Genomic DNA, 16,517 nt, shown 5'->3' on the forward strand with positions numbered 1-16,517 from the left:
TCAGCATTTTTATCAGTGGTTTGGGAGTCAGCAGTGACAAAAGAAAAGGCAATTTTCTAGAGCAGAGCTTCTCAAACTTGACTGTGCATCGTCACCTGGGGGCTCATTGAACATGTTGGCTGTTCATTTGGGGACTTAATTGGACATTCCTGAGTGCCTGCTAACTAAACGTCAGAATTTGGCGGCCTTCTTGGCCAGTCAGGCTTCTCCGCATGGTGGGGCTGACCCGGCAAACTCGGGCCCAGAGAACGCCCACTTCCCGCTCCATGAGCCAGAAGTCCCGCTGAAGCTGAAAAGAGAATACAATTATTCACCCCACATTTCCTCAGAAAATGAAATCATCCCTCCCTTCAGGCAGAATGAGAATGTACAGTGACCAAGAGAGGCCAGGAGTATTACAGCTGGTGGAAGTGTCCCCTCCCAATGTCCCCTGAATGTTTCTTCATCACATAACTTACTGAGCTCCTTCTCAGAAGAAAGGAGGCTGTAGAGAGGCCCTACACCTTCAGGACTCTCTGTGGGACTTTCTTAAAGCTACAAAGGCCAGAGCAGGCCTCACAAGTTGTGTGCCAGTGGGTTTGGCAGGGGAAAGCTGGGGCTCAGTTCCAAGGACAGGCTCTTCTGTCAGGCTGAGAAGTCTGAAATCACAGCATAGGCACAGCCACTGAAATATGTTCATCACCGGGGTAGCACAGTCAGAACCTGCCTGTGGGGACAGAGCCAGGAGTGCAGTTTCCAGGCTCTTGCCCTACATGGAAAGGTGTTCACTCAGGTAGTAAATGGCCCTCAACTGTGATTGCATGGCCATCAGCTGTGGCTAGTTGTCCATCAGCTGTAACCAGTGAGCCATTGGCCACTAATATAACTGCCGTGGCTACACTGGCAGAAAATGGGGGCTAGCAAGAAGATGGTGGCTGGGCTAGCAAGGGGGGATTTCAGCTAGCAAGTGAGGTTGGTTGGCAGAGAGAAGTGGATGGCAGGTTGCGGATAGTGCAGCTCCTGCTTCTTGTGTCTCCAACCCAGCCGCCAGCGAGACGATAGTGATATGACTCCCCTATCTATGGCTCCGGGGGTGTTCCTTTTTGGCCTCACCATGTTCTGTGTTCTTATGTGGGGAGCAGGACCAGAGACCCCGCATGACACCCTGCATGACAAATGGTACAGCGAGCAGGGTACGGTGTTGGCCGAAACTCTCCAAAAGGTAATGGAACAGTTTGTGTGTATGAACACTTGGTCTCAGGAATACCAGGAGGAGCAGCTGCCGGAGAGCTGGAACCCCATGGAAGGGTGGGAGGACGTGGGTGGTTCTCCAACCAGCCTATGCCAGATGTGGGGACAGAGCCCCAGAGAGTAGTTTACAGGCTCTTGGCCTCACATGGAAGGGTGCTGGCTCGGGTGGTGGATGGCCGTCGGCTGTGGCTGATTGGCCGTCGGCTGTGGCCGGTTAGCCAATTGGCCGCTGGTATAACTGCTGCGGCTACGGAGGAGAGCCGAGGACTGCCGAGGACTGCCGAGGACTGCTAAGGACTGCCGAGGAGCTGAGGAGAGCGGAAGAGAGGAGAGGAACAGAGTCGAGGAGAGTGGAGAGTCGTCGGTCGGTTGGCGGAAAGGCTGACGGCAGATCGCGCGTCCGGTGGGCCCAGCCTCCAGTGAGACCATAGTGGTATGACTCCCCTACCTATGGCTCCGTGGGTGTTCCTTTTTGGCCTCACCATATCCTGTGGGGAGCGGGAGCAGAGACCCTGCAGGCCGCCCTGCCTGAAAAATGGCACGGCGAGCAGGCCTCCGCGCACGACAAATGGCGCAGCGAGCAGGGTCTCCCGCACGACAAATAGCACAGTGAGCAGGGTACGGTGCCGGCCAAAACTATCCGAAGGATGGTGGAACAGTTTGTGCGTATGAAAACGCAGTCTCAGGAGGCCCATGAGGAGCGACACCAGGAACGGGAGGCACGGTCTGCCTGGGAGACTCAAGCCTCCAGCTGGCACACCACCTTCTTGGCCATAAAAGGCATTGTCCTCCTTTTGTTGATCTGCTGCGGCCTTAAGTTCCGAGGGTGGTGGACATCTTACAAGGAGGCCTCCACCCACTCAGACACCTGGCACGGTGAGCAAGATTCCAACCAGGTAGGAATGGAGTCTGACTCTGGGCAGGAGGATGTGTGGCCCCCACACAGTGTATGGTGTCCGGTGGCCACTGTTCTCAGGAGTTGGACCCCAAAGGAAAGGGGGGAGGACATGGACGGCTCTCCAGCCAGTGTGGAGAGGGCCCTGCAGGCTCTGGCTGAGCGGTGGCCGGAGGAGGAGAAGGCTACAGCCGGCCACGTGGGCTGGATGTTCCTCACGGCCTTGAGTCTCAACACGGAAAATGGGCTTAATGAAATGGCCCGGGTGCCGAACCAGGTGTCCTGGTTGGAAGCACTGGAAGCCCGGGTCCGCCTGTTAGAACAGGGGCCCCAAGGTGGAGACTCTGAGGCAGAGGTGGAGGAAGCAAGTGGAGACAATGTAGCTCCCAACCCCCAAGCCTGGCCAATCTTGAAGCAAAGGGTAAAACGTGAGCAACCTTTGGGCCCTGGGGGCGTTGCTGCCGGCAACCCAGCTGTGACTGAGTTCACTACCTACACCCCATACACTCCCACTGAGTTGCAGGAGCTGGGGAGGCGGTACAGACAGCGCCCTGGAGAGGAGTCTCGGCTTGGCTATTACGTTTATGGGATGAGGGAGCAGACAGCATTCTCTGCTCCCCAGGCGAGATGGAAAAGCTAGCCTTCGTGACAGCGCATCCATCCCTGCGACAAAAGTTATAAAACTGCCATAGGTTGGCCAACAACCAGGGCAACCATTCTCTAATGCAGTGGCTCACTGCTGCGATACGCACAGTATGGGGACAGGATGGCGAGCTGCCAGACACTGTGAGTCAATGGCAGTCATATACAGAACTTACGCAAATAATCCGTGAAATGGGTATGAGACATGCTATTTTTAACCTCAACATGCAGGGCCCAGATGACGAGCTTTTTACTGCCAGCATGAGAGATCTGGTTTTGGACACTGCACCTGCGAGTGCTTTTGGATCCTTGGTTGCTATTCTTACACCGTATGTAGGGCGACAGATCCATGAAGTTACAACTGCCATGGCCACCCTAGGGGATGTAGAAAGCCGGAGGCGAAGGAAATTAAGACAGGAGGTCCGCACAGTTGAGACCTGGAAGCCCAAACCAAAGGTAAAGGGATGAGGTCGCGGGCCTCAGAGAGTAACACGCGCACAGATGTGGCATGATCTTGTGGCAGCAGGGGTTGATAGGAAGAAAATAGACCGACAACCCAATGCACTCCTGCTTGAACTTTGGAAACAGTTGCGTCCGGAACAACAATTCCAGAAAGAAGCATAAAGGAGGAGTCTGGCAAAGCGCGACCCGTGTCCCTCCAGGACTTCATGCAGCCGCTTGAGGCCGACTCCTTTCAGCTTGATTAGGGGTGGGGCCTAGGTACCCGGTCAGAGGGGATGAGCAGGGACCGGAGGTCCCACGTGGAACTGTCCATACATTGGTCCCCTTCGAATGTACAGAGGGTTTTGGCTCTAGTTGACACTGGCGCCAACTGCAGTCTCGTTTATGGGAATCCAGAACTGTTCCCTGGACCAGCAATCTGCATTGATGGCTACGGGGGAAAAACTGTGACTGTGAAAGCCGTTTCCTTACCACTGGGTATAGGAAGGCTTCCTCCTCGTACCTACAAGGTTTATGTCTCCCCCGTTCCGGAGTATATTCTAGGGGTGGACGTGCTACATGGCCTCAGCTTACAGACGTCGTTAGGAGAGTTCCTTTTCCGGATCTGGGTGGTTAAAGCGGTGACACGCGGGCATGCTCACCACCCTCCTCAAGTGTTGCCACAGCCCTGGCACGTGGTTACAGTGCAACAGTACCGCCTGACCAGGAGGACAGGAGGAGAGGAACAGGGTCAAGAGAGTGGAGGAGAGTCGTCGGTCGGTCGGTTGGCGGAAAGGCGGACGGCAGGTCGCACATCCAATGAACCCAGCCTCCAGTGAGACCATAGTGGTATGACTCCCCTACCTATGGCTCCGTGGGTGTTCCTTTTTGGTCTCACCATATCCTGCATTCTTGTGTGGGGAGCAGGAGCAGAGACCCCCCAGGCTGCCCCGCCTGAAAAATGGCGTAGCGAGCAGGGTCTCCCGCACGACACAGAGAAAGCGAAGGTCCTTGCAGCCCTGTGGGCTGAGAAGTGCTTGCTGAGGCCCTCACCCCCAGGTTGGGGAGGACTTGGAGCCCTCGCCCTGTGGAGAGGGCACACATTGTGAGGCTAACGCACAGCCCTGGTGAATGACTGTGGACTGTGGGGAATGGGCTCTATCCCTAATTTAATGGACTTCTTGACTGTTTGCTTGGGAACGTACCACCATGCAGTGGAACTGGTGAATGTTTGCTTCCTGTGTCTTGACCAGCCACCATCGAGAATATGTAAGCACCTTAACTGTGAGTCGCTGTTGTTCCAGCATGGTAACCTCAGAGGCCCAGAGAGAGTGGCAGTGCCCTGAGAGCCCTGGCTGAGCCCAGGAGGTCTGGCTGTGCCCAGAGAGAGTGGCAGTGCCCTAAGAGGCCCTGGCTGTGCCTGGGGAGACTAGCGGTACCCTAAGAAGCCCAGGAAGTCTAGCTGTGCCCAGAAAGACTGGTGGTGCCCTGAGAAACCCTGGCTGTTCCCAGAGAGCCTGGCTGTGTCCAGGATATTGCATTCACCTCCAGGCTCCTCGCACAGGGCCCCTCGCGGAAGACGTTTGTCGTGTAGATTGTGAGGCGAGACCCTGTAGGGGTGGAGTGTGGGGAGAGACCCAGGAGTGCAGTTTCCAGGCTCTCGCCCTCACGTGGAAAGGTGCTCACTCGGGTACTAAATGGCGATCAACTGGGATTGGATGGCCATCAGCTGTGGCTAGTTGGCCATCAGCTGTAACCAGTGAGCCATTGGCCACTAATATAATTGCCGTGGCTACGCTAGCAGAAAATGGGGGGCTAGCAAGAAGATGGTGGCTGAGCTAGCAAGAGCGGATTGCAGTTAGGATGGCGGATTGCAGCTAGAAAGTGAGGTTGGTTGGCAGAGAGAAGTAGACAACAGGTTGCGGATAGTGTGGCTCCTGCTTCCTGTGTCTCCAACCCAGCCGCCAGCGAGACTATAGTGGTGTGACTCCCCTATCTATGGCTCCGTGGGTGTTCCTTTTCGGCCTCACCATGTCCTGCGTTCTTATGTGGGGAGTGGGACCAGAGACCCCACATGACACCCTGCGTGACATTGCCTTTTAGGAGAATAGTCTGACAGTTACCTGTAGGAGCGATTTGGATGGTCATTGCTAAGGTGGGGGCTGCTGCGATGTTTTAGGCAAAATGGAGAGAGGGCCTTAACTAGGGACTAACTACATGAATGCAGAAGTGAGGTCAGAAAAAAAAAGAAAAAGAAAACTTTTTTAAGAAAAAATAACCTTTCATTGTTATAAAAGCCAGACCCATAAACCAGCTCCCTTGCACATTCTTTCTTTCGAATCCCCTTCTGCTGCAACCTGGAGGCCATGTACTGGGGCTGGTGGGTCCCTGAGGTGGAAGACACCAGATCTTTGAGCAACTGTGGAAAGCAAGGCCGGACCCAATTTCCAACCACATTATTTTTATATAAGCCATTGTGTGTGTATTTTCTAAAGAATAACTTTTTAAAATTTTAAAAATAAGAAATATGATAAAATAATATATTCCCACCACCCAGATATCATACTTTTAATAGGTTAGGCATATCCTCTGGCTCTTTTTCTATGTACTTATGTATGGACACACACACACATACATATATAAAATTTTTTAACTAAAATGAGATAATATTGTATATACTACATATTTGTATATAGCTTGGTAGGTATAGATATATGTATATATACACATAATCTATCTCTATTTTTTTTTTTTTTACCAAAATGAGATTTTATGTAATATTATCTGTGTACATACTGGGGGTGCCGAAAAAAATGTACACAAGTGGACGCTTTGGTCAATGTTGCTCAAGCAGCAGTTCGCCGTATTCAGAAGTGTCTAGATGCTTATGAGAAACACTTTGAGCACCTCTTGTAATTGCAGAAGTCAAACGTGACTTGTATTCATCTTTTGTTATCTGTATATATTGAGTATTACAATTTTAATAGTTTTTTCCTTTCTGAAAATATGTGTACTTTTTTGGCACCTTCTATATATCCATACACACATGCACCACATGTATGCTATATGTGTCTTTAACCAAAATGAGATCAAATTGTACATACTATATTATAATTTTTTTAGTCAGTGATCTCCATTCCTCCATTTTAGTAAATTTTGAACTCACAGAATAACCAGACCGTATTCAACTTTTTTCAATTAGCCAAAACTTTTTCACTTACTGCTGCTTTATCTAAATAGTATTCAATCTAGTATGGCAATTGGTTTTCATGTTTCTTAAGCCTCCTTTATTCTAGAAAAGTCCCTTTTAAAATTACGCTCATCTGTTGAAGGGACTAAGCCAGCTGCCTACGGGATATTCCATTTTCTGGATACTCCTGATTACTAGCTCCTATATTTCATGGAACTCATATCTAAACAGTGTTGGCTTGAATAGGTCACAGCTGGTCAGAAGGCCCATAATACCTGTTCGACCCATGATTGTATCAAGATGATTTTACAGTTATATTTTCCCCTTGTGACTACATTTTGTGTGATATTCCTGAATGTGCAGTAGGTTCTCCATCAGCTATTCACATAATGGTTTTAACATCAACTGCTGAAATCTAAGGCTTATGAAATGACTCTTCATTACCCTATCACTCATTCTGCATTTATTATTTGTCATTCTTAATTATAGTATCAGTTTGTTTCATCAACTGGGACTACTTGAATATCCCAAATATAGTTCCTGTTAAAGGCAAGATAAATGCTTCATTCTTTCTCTTTTTCTACATCTTTTCAAAGCAAAGCAGTATTTTAATAATTATCGTAAATGGTGATAAATGAATTTTCCTGACTTTATAAAAAAAATCAGTATGAATTCACAAATTTTCACTGATTTAATGCATTTCAATCCATCATAATTACTATACTTTTTGATGTTTACATTGTTGAGACTTTGGCAAGTGGGCCTTTTTTCAAGCTGTCTCCTATGTCCTTTTGACATGACCCCTTTAATATTTGAAAGTTGCTTACTTTCTAGCACAGTGAGGTGTTACAGTCTCATCTTGAAACTGATTCAGACAGAAATTAGCCATTTCTCCTGATTCCTTCAGGGGAAATGGTCATAGAGACTTTGTTCTGGCTTTTTAAAATCAACTTTACTTATAATTTACAAACATAAAATACATCCATTTTTAACACATGTACACGCCTGTGTAACCACCACCAGAACACGGCACAGAACACTTTCATCGCCCAGAAGCTCCCTCTGGCCACTTTGCAGTCAATCTCCTCCCCACCACCACCCCAGGCAACCACCGATGTGCTTTCTGTCACTATTGATTTGTTTGGAATGTTCTAGAATTTAATATAAATGGAAAATATAGTAGCTTTTTGCATCTTGCTTTCTTTTCCTCTCAGAAAAACATTTCCCTGTGGGGTGGGGATAATTTTTTTAAAACTCAGCCAAAAACTTATAGAAAAGTTGCAAGTGTAGTCCAAAAACCATTTTTATTCTGAAGCGTTTCAAATAAAGTTCTGGGCATAATGAATACTTTAGTGTTTATTTCCTATACTACAAGGTAGGACAGTTAAGTTTAAGAACTCATCCTATAAAAAGTGCTACATACCTCATTGCTGAATATCACTATGGTCACCTTCGAAGTACTCCCCTTGGGAAGCTATGCACCTACGCCAGCGCCTAGTGCACCCTTCAGAGCAATTTTGGAACTCTTTTTCTGGAGTGGCCCTCAGAGCTGTCGTCGTATTACCCTTGAGGTCCTGAATGTCATCAAAATGTCTTCCTTTCAATATTTCCTTTATCTTCAGGTAAAGGAAAATGTCATTGGGGGCCAGATCAGGTGTGTAGGGAGGGTGTTCCAGTACAATTATTTGTTTACTGGCTAAAAACTCCCTCATAGACAGTGTCATGTGAGCTGGTGCATTGTCGTGATGCAAGAGCCATGAATTGTTGGTGAAAAGTTCAGATCATCTTTTTCACGCAGCCTTTTCAGCACTTCCAAATAGTAAACTTGGTTAACACGTTGCGTACGGCGGGGTTTAAATCCCTCATACCCCTCTGTTCCGGCAGGTTTTTAAAAGAAACTACTTTAAAATGCACTCTTCTCTTTAAAGCGTAAATGCTTCTATGTCATTTATTATTTTTCTATGGAATTTTTTAGGATTTACTCACCTATGATGTTAGTAATCCCTCCTGGTGTGATACTACAGAAAGCAGCTTCCTTTGTTATTAACGAAACACAAATAATTCAATAAAATATGCAAAGTAAAAAGAGTCAACAGTAAAAACGAGGATTCTCGTTATCCGTCCTTAACGCAAGGCTCAGAAAAAAATGAAGATTTTCGTGATCCGTACGCAACGTGTTAACTATTTGTCCAGTTGGTACAAATTCATAATGAATAATCCCTCTAATATCAAAAAAGTTTAGCAACATCGTTGCAACAAGTTCATGAACTTAATTGTCAGACTCATATACCATCAAAATCAGGATAATATTGATATATGACGACCGTCTAATCCTCAGAACAGATTCAGATTCCATTAATGTCTCAATAATAAAAGAATACAGATCAGAATTATATGTTCCATTCAGTTGTCATATCTCCTTACTTTCCTTCATTCTGGAAGAGTTGCTCAGTCTTTGACTATAATAATTTAAGATCATAGGTTATTTATCTTATACAATAACCCTCAATGTGTGTGTCTGGCATTTCCTCACATTTGTATTGAGATTGGGCAACTCTGGTGAGAACATCATAGCAGTGATGACTTGTCCTCCTTGTCACGTCCCACCAGGACTTCTGTTTGTCCCACTATTGAGGGCTGTCATGTTGCTCATTTGATTAGTGTGGGCTCTGCTAAGTTTCTCCCCTGTGAAATTATTTTTAACATAATGATAATAAAACCACAACATATCAAAATTTGTGGCAAACAGCTAAAGTTTATGGGGAAGTTTATAGCTTTAGGTGCTTATATTTGAAAAGTAAAAAGGTCTACAATACTAAGCTTAAGAAGCTAAAAAGAGGGGGCAAGTTATACTGAAAGTAAGTAGAAGAAAGTAATAAGAAAACCATGAAATAGAAAAAAGACAATTAAAATAATCAGTGACATCAAAATATTGGTTCTTTGAAATGACTAATACATCTCTAATTAGACTGATTAAGAAATATCAAGAATCAAAGAGGAAACATCACAACCAACCTTACAGATGTTAAAATATTACTACAAGAATAACAACTTATGCGAATAAATTCCACCGCTTAAATGAAATAAACAGATTCCTTGAAAGATGCATATTATCAAAACTGTCAAAAGGAATAGAAATTCTTAATACACCCATATCTATTAAATGAATTGAATTTAGAATTAAACTTTCCCATAAAGAAAATTGTAGGCCCACCCAGAGGCTTCCAAGTTGAATTTCATTACACATTTAAGGAAGGAGTTATACCAAACCTACACAAATTCTTTCTAAAAACAGAGGAGGAGAGAACATTGCCAGCCTGGCACCCCCAGCACCAAAACCTGACAAAGACGTTACCAGAATGGAAAACTATAGATCATTTTCCCTTGTGAATATAAATGTAACCAACATGTGTGGAAGACCATGTAATTATCTCACAGGCGCAGGAACAGCACATGAAGAGACCCAGTCTTTCCAGGTTGAACTAGCTCTTCCATTCTTTCTGGCAGGGGCTGGCATGCGTCCTTGCCTTTGTGAGCTCACCCTGCAGCCACCTGACCTATGCTCTTTCTATATTTGCTGTGAGAGGAGAAGCCTCTGGAGGGGATGGATCCTCCAAGGGGACAGGAGAGGGAGGGGGAAAAGCATAGAGGGCAAAGGACAGGCTCTTGTAAAGGACGCGCCTTGCGTTGAGGGTACTAGCTACTAGCAAAGAGGATAGAACTTAATGGGGAAGTTAAGGAGCTTTCAAGGAATGAGTGTTACATATCATATCTGGTAATGAAAAGATCATGTGTGAGTGCTCAAAGATTTCCAGTAACTGACGGGGGCGTGACCTCGACTGCAATGGGTTATGGGGAGTGGGCACCTAGGAAGTGGAGGAGGGGAGAACAAGTGAAAGGAAAAGCAGCGACTCTAGGGCAGCTGGGGTGGTGAATAGATGTTGTTCCTTTGGGGGATACCTAAACTCACTCTTTCCTGAACTCCTGCTGGAAATCTGACTTGCTGGTGGTGTGGGTGTTTGGACCGTAGGAACTCCTTCCTACCCATCATGTGAGTGTTTACCTACTGTGTGCCTTGGTCCAGAGGGTTTCCTTCCGTCCGGGACCCTGGGCCCAACCTCCCTGTGAGCCTGTGCTCTGTGCTCGGGGACTGCACAGGTCTGCGCACGAGTACGGTTTCTGAAGTTGACGTGCGCTATGACAGGAGCACCCCGACACTGGCCCTCCTTGCTGGGGGAGCGTAACCTTAGCAGGTAGAGCCTTTTTTGGCTCAGCTGCTCCTACAGATTGCTGGCCAGCCAGCTCAACACCAGGCCCCAGCTTGTCCCTAAGAAGCCTCACAAGTCCTGGCTACTGTGGCATGTCGTGTCCTGCAGTGCCAGCCCCAGGTGATGGGTCCTGACATGCGGACGGACCCCCTGTCCCCAGGCATGTCTCACTCTGTTTTTCTTTTTTGTTTGTTTTAATATTTATATATTTGTATTCAACTTATTTAAACTAAAAACAAAAACAAAGCCAGTTCACCCATTGTTCCCACCCCCACCCTCCTCCTCTGGCAACCAGCAATCTATGGAGACCAGCACTCTTTCAGTATGGCCTTGCTGTCCCCTGCCCCTGTTTTACCTCAGCTAGGTCCTGTCTGCACATTTTCTGCAGGGCACAAGAGAGTCTGAAGAGGATGCTGTGTCACCTCAGCGGGCCCTAGGCTTCTTGAATGAACTCTACCCGTTGGGGCTTTTTCACCAGGGGATTTCAAGAGTTGCAGATGTGAGGCTACCTTCCTTCCCAGGCCAGCTGTGATAGCTTTAGCTTTAAAACACTTTCTCAGAAAAATGCAGACAGTAGCTAAGAGCTCCTTTGCTTGTCTGTAGCAAGTGTGTAAGCACAGGCTCCAAGAGATCAGATGACGAGTCCAAGGTCACAGGGACGCACTGTGATGGAGGAAAGACTGTTACCAAAGCCTCCAGCCTCTCACTGAATTCTATGGTCTTGCAAAGGGTCTGAGTCTTACTGTCAGACAGCAGGTTCCCTCCAAGTCGCCACTCTGAATATACAGTGTGACCCAAATTAATCCACAAAGCCTGGTGAGGCCATTAGGGGATTCTGTACATTTGAAGAGAACAAAAGTTTCATCGTCAGGTCCAAGGATGCCGCTGGGCTGGGGGCTCTGAACTTAGTCTTGGTGTCACTGGACCTTTTAAATTTGCAGACGATAGGAAAGGACAGTGTGCCCAGTCCTGCGCCCAGTGCTACAAAACAGATATTTCAGAATCACTCGTGCTGTATACTTTGTGTATTTCAGAGTTCTTGGTCAGTGTCAGCTAATTATGTCTCATGACTTTTTGTTGGTGGGTTAGAATCATTATCCTTTATCAGAGAAATGGAGAAAACAGTGATCCACACCAGACTGAAGAGGAAGTCGGGGACATAACTGACAAGGACTCTGGGCCATGGGACTTATACACAGGCAGCGCTGACTTTTCTCAGGAACTCTGTCAAGGCCAATCTCAGAATGACATTTTGGGCACACAGCAGTCTGGAATGAGGATAACACCTTTTAATAAAAGTGGATATCTTCAGCTCCCAAATACCTCCTCACTCAGCAGGTGAGGCCAATCACCCACCCCACCTGCCCCATCTTGCTGGAAATATAAAAATACTACCTACCCACTTCTTCCTATGTTCAATCTGGAAGTAATAGCATCTGCCATAGACTGAATGCTTGTGTTCCCCTAAAATTCCTATGTGGACGCCCCAACTCCCAATGTGACTATATTTGGAGATAGTAACTTTGAGGAGGTCAGAAAGGTTAAATGAGGTTATAAGGGTGGGCCCCTAATCCGATAGGGCTGGGACCCTTACATGAAGAGGAAGACACACCAGAGCTCTCTGCCATGTGAGGACACATGGAGAAGGCGGCCTTCTGCACGCCAGGAAAAGAGGCTTCACCAGGACCCAACCATGCTGACCTTGAGTCAAATGCCCAGCCTCCAGCATTGTGAGAAGATAAATGTCTGTTGTTCAAGCCCCCCAGTCAGTGATATTTTGTTGTGGCAACCCAACCTGATTAATACAGTATCCTAGAGTTAGAGGGACCTCAGACAGTAGTTATTTTATGTCTTTAATTTTGAAAACGAGGAAACTGGGGCTCCAAGATGTGATTTGGTGTCTGACTTACCACCATGCCACAGCGACTTTTACAGGCAGCTATCTGCACCCACACCTTCGACACGCTGTGCTGCTCCTCTTCAATGAGCCTCTACTATCTTCCTGACTTTGTCACAGGATCAGATAACACATATCTGAAACTTTCAGCAGGAAGTCATTTTGATCCAAAGCTTTCGAGGCCTGCAAATTCACGTGTTTAATGGAGCTGGGCAGGCGAATGTGCGACATGGCTGGGTAGAAAGCAATAGAGAGGGGTGGGGATTGTGGCAAACTGGTGCTCTGTAGGGCATTTAAATTCCAATTGTTTTCACTGTTGCCCTGCTGAAAACAAAACACATCTGGCCTGTAGGCTACAATTGCCACCTCTTTGAGGGTAGCAAACCTCAGCCACAAAAATAATGAAATTGTGATGTCTCAGTGGCTTGTCACAATAAAAGTTTATTGCTCCCTCATGTCACATCCTGATGTAGTTGGAGGTTGGGAAGAGATCTGCTGTACACAATTGCCCAAAGACCTGGCTTTTTGCTCCTTGGGGAACCACCAGCCCCAACACATGGCATTTAGGTCGTAGCAGAAGGGGATTTGAAGGAAAGTGTGCAAGGGAGCTGGTTTATGGGCCAGGCTTGGAAGTGGTATCCCTCATGCCATTGTCCAGAGCCAGTCTGTGGACTCTGAGAAAGAAGATACCTGCCAAAAAGGGCTCCTGGTGGTTAACTGGGCTCAAATTAAAAACAACAACAAAAATCCCCCCAAACAAAGAAACAAACAACCCACAGTCTAGCAGCCATTTCTATACAGGGGCCTCTCACTCAAACTGCACTTCAGGGAGAATCCTGCACTGAGCTGCCTGCATCCTACACTGAACTACCTGCCTGAGCTGTGTTCCGGCCATCAGAACCAGCACTTACAACGGAGTTCCCGGAATAGTATTTCAACCAATAGGAATGAGGCTTTCCTCCTACAATCAGAGCTGCACAGCTTTGTCTCCATCAGCATCTTCACCAAACAATCAGAGTGGCTGTATTCTGACCAATCAGGACAGTGCCTTTTGGACCCATCAAACTGTAAGGATTTGAAGTCCTCATTTGCATGAGGATGGCCAATCAGGGACCAAGGGCGAGACATCTGTCTATATAAGTCAGCTGTTGCATAGCTCAGAGAGCTCACTTTCCTTTTCCATCAGAATTGGGTGACTGCATTCCAGCTGAAGCTGAAACACCGGAGGCAAAACGGGCAAATGTGAATAGCTTGTGAGCACATAGTATTCATTGCCTGGGTCTCAGCTACTCACGGGTGCTGTGCCTCATCACATCTGTCTACCAACTCACTGTGGGAAGCAGGCAACGTTACTTCAGTCTACTGACAACAGAGGGCCAGAGAAGTCAAGATATCTCTCATGGTCACACAGCACTAAGAGGATCAGGATTCCTGCTCTCCAGCCCCTCCCACTGCCCCTTTCAGCCCAGCTCTCAGGGCCATTGGGAACAGGCAGAAGGAGGTTAGCAGCTTCTCCATTCCATTGAGAAGGGGTGTGGTGTGGCCCCAACGCAATTCCTCCAACACTGAATACAACGCACTCTTTTTGGGTGAATGGGCCAAAGCTGTTCAAAGGGTGGTGACTTCTCTGTAAACAGGGTGACTAGATGTGGAGGGAGGAGCTGGGGGCCAGGGCTGGGCTGCCCCTGGGTTTGCAGGACAGTCTGGATGCTGTTGGGGCCATGCTGGGCACCTAAAGACAATTCAGAACTGTGCCCCCCAGTGTTGCTGACCAAGGTCCAGCTCCATGTTCCAGGATTTGGTGCCTGGGGAGGACCCCAGACAGGCTCAGAGGGGTGGAGCTGGTATGAATGAGATGCAGTCAGATTTAAGCATTAATTTGTGGGGTTGTGGAAATGGAAGCAACTCCAGTGGTATCAAGCTGCAGAAAGGCAAACCAACCACTGTTTTGTTCTTTATTTGTATGTTTTGTTCTGTTCTCCTTTGTTCCTTCCATCTGGGAACCTCAGAACACACCTGTAGTACATTTTTCATCATGGAACGTGAAGCTGCGGGGCACATGTGACCTCATGGGAACCCCAAAGAGAACTGGGCCTCTGGTAAACACCGGGGTGGCAACAGGCTGGTCTGGAGGTTTCTTCCAGCCACACCAGAGGCCCTGCCCTCTGTGCTGACTGCCTGCTCCTCCCTGTCCCTGGCCAGATGCCTCCCAGAGAAACTGTCACCACTTCAGTCGTCAGGAGCAAGGGGACATCCCCTCAGTGAGAAACCTGTCATGGTGGGCACTGTGGCTGATGAGCTCAACACAAAGACATTTTATTGACCCCCCAACAATCCTGAGTGTGTTGTTGGGAAGGGGTGACTGAGGTGGGGGGGTCACTGATTTGAACCCAGTATTCTTAACCTGGGGGGGCATGAGGGGTCTGGGACCCCTAAAGTTGTGTAGGACATTATGTGGGCAGAGCACTGTTATTTTTCTGGGGAGACTATCCAGACTCTTAATCACATTCTCAGGGTCTAAACCTAAACGGGGTTAAAAACTGCCAAGCACAAGGGGCTCTGAGATGGTTAAATACATGTTTGTTGACTTTTCTTTTTCTGGTACAAAAAATAGTCAATGCTGAACTGATGTGGAAACAAGAAGAGTAATGTAATAGAAGGCTGATGGAAAAGCAGAATGAATATACAACTGTATGTCTGCCACGCAACAGCAGGTCTTCCTGGAGTGTACACTCTGCACCCTCGCCGCTGAGGACACAGTCCCAAATCACTTCACTCATGGAGAATGCTGTCTGGTGGTAGAAGAGAAATAGCAGCAGTAGGGGATGTAAGGTAGTGCCAGTGCCAGAGAGGAAACAGGAAGCAGAATCAGGAGTGGGGGTGGGATGGTGGTGGCACAGGGGAGCTTGCAGGTGAGGGGCAGAGGCAGGAGGAGAGGAGTGAGTGCAAAGGCCCTGAGGGCCGTGTTTGTGGACAAGCTTCTGGGGCGAGTGCACCTGAACCAGCTGGACCAGCTGGGCTTGCAGAGGTGAAGCAGCAGCTTCCAGACGTTCACCACTACAGCCTGATGCCCTCATGACCCATGGACTGAAAGGTCTGGAAAAGTCCATGTGTGTCACCTGTCCCCACAGGGTGACTCACCCTGGGGTCCTCCAGCAGCCTGGCCAGCACGTGATCCCGAACACGGGCAGATTCGGGATGACAGGAAAAGAAAGGCATGTTCATTGTGGAAGATTTAGAAAACACAAGAGTGGAAACAAGGACCTCACGGCTCACTCTTTGCCGCCTCAGCCGAGGGGCAGGCGGAGGAATCAGGAATCGTTGTCTGGGGCTGCTGGCCACCAGCCCTGGAAGCCCAGCTCTCTCTGCCTCCAACAGCTGCCCCAGGCCACTGTCCTGGTGTCCTGAGCCCCTGTAAAATGCAAGCAGACACGTGATTTAAGAGGCTCTGCAGCCATGTCTCCCAGGTGTCATCGAGAATACTGCAGGTGTCCTGGCCACGTGGCAGCGAGGCCTCTGCACTGCCAGCTCACCTCTCCCTCGCTGTGATGCGGCTCATGCCGCGCGTGCCGGGGGGAGTAGGCGGGTTCTCACAGCCACTCCCCCTCACTTAGGTGCCTGAGGTCATTATCCAATAGCATGGCCACAGGGACAGTGCTTCCAGGCTCCTGAAGTGATAAAAGGGCCCTTTCTTGATAAGAAACAAGTTAGAATAAAAGGGCTGCCTGGCCACTGGGATTGTTGAATGCATGTTTATTGATGATTCAATGCAAACCACAATTCCAGTAAGCATATAATTGAGCTACAAAAAGTGGATGTGGGACCAGAAGTGAGCAGAGAAGGAAAACATTGTGGCGATACAGAAATTGTTTTGTTTTTTTTTTACTTGAAAGACTGTTGTGATTGAAAAAGAGTTCATTTCTTGCCCTCTATAACATAATTGTGTTTGTACTT

The sequence above is a fragment of the Rhinolophus sinicus genome, linkage group LG12 (genome assembly GCF_036562045.2).
Source record: "Rhinolophus sinicus isolate RSC01 linkage group LG12, ASM3656204v1, whole genome shotgun sequence".
Lineage (NCBI taxonomy): Eukaryota > Metazoa > Chordata > Mammalia > Chiroptera > Rhinolophidae > Rhinolophus > Rhinolophus sinicus.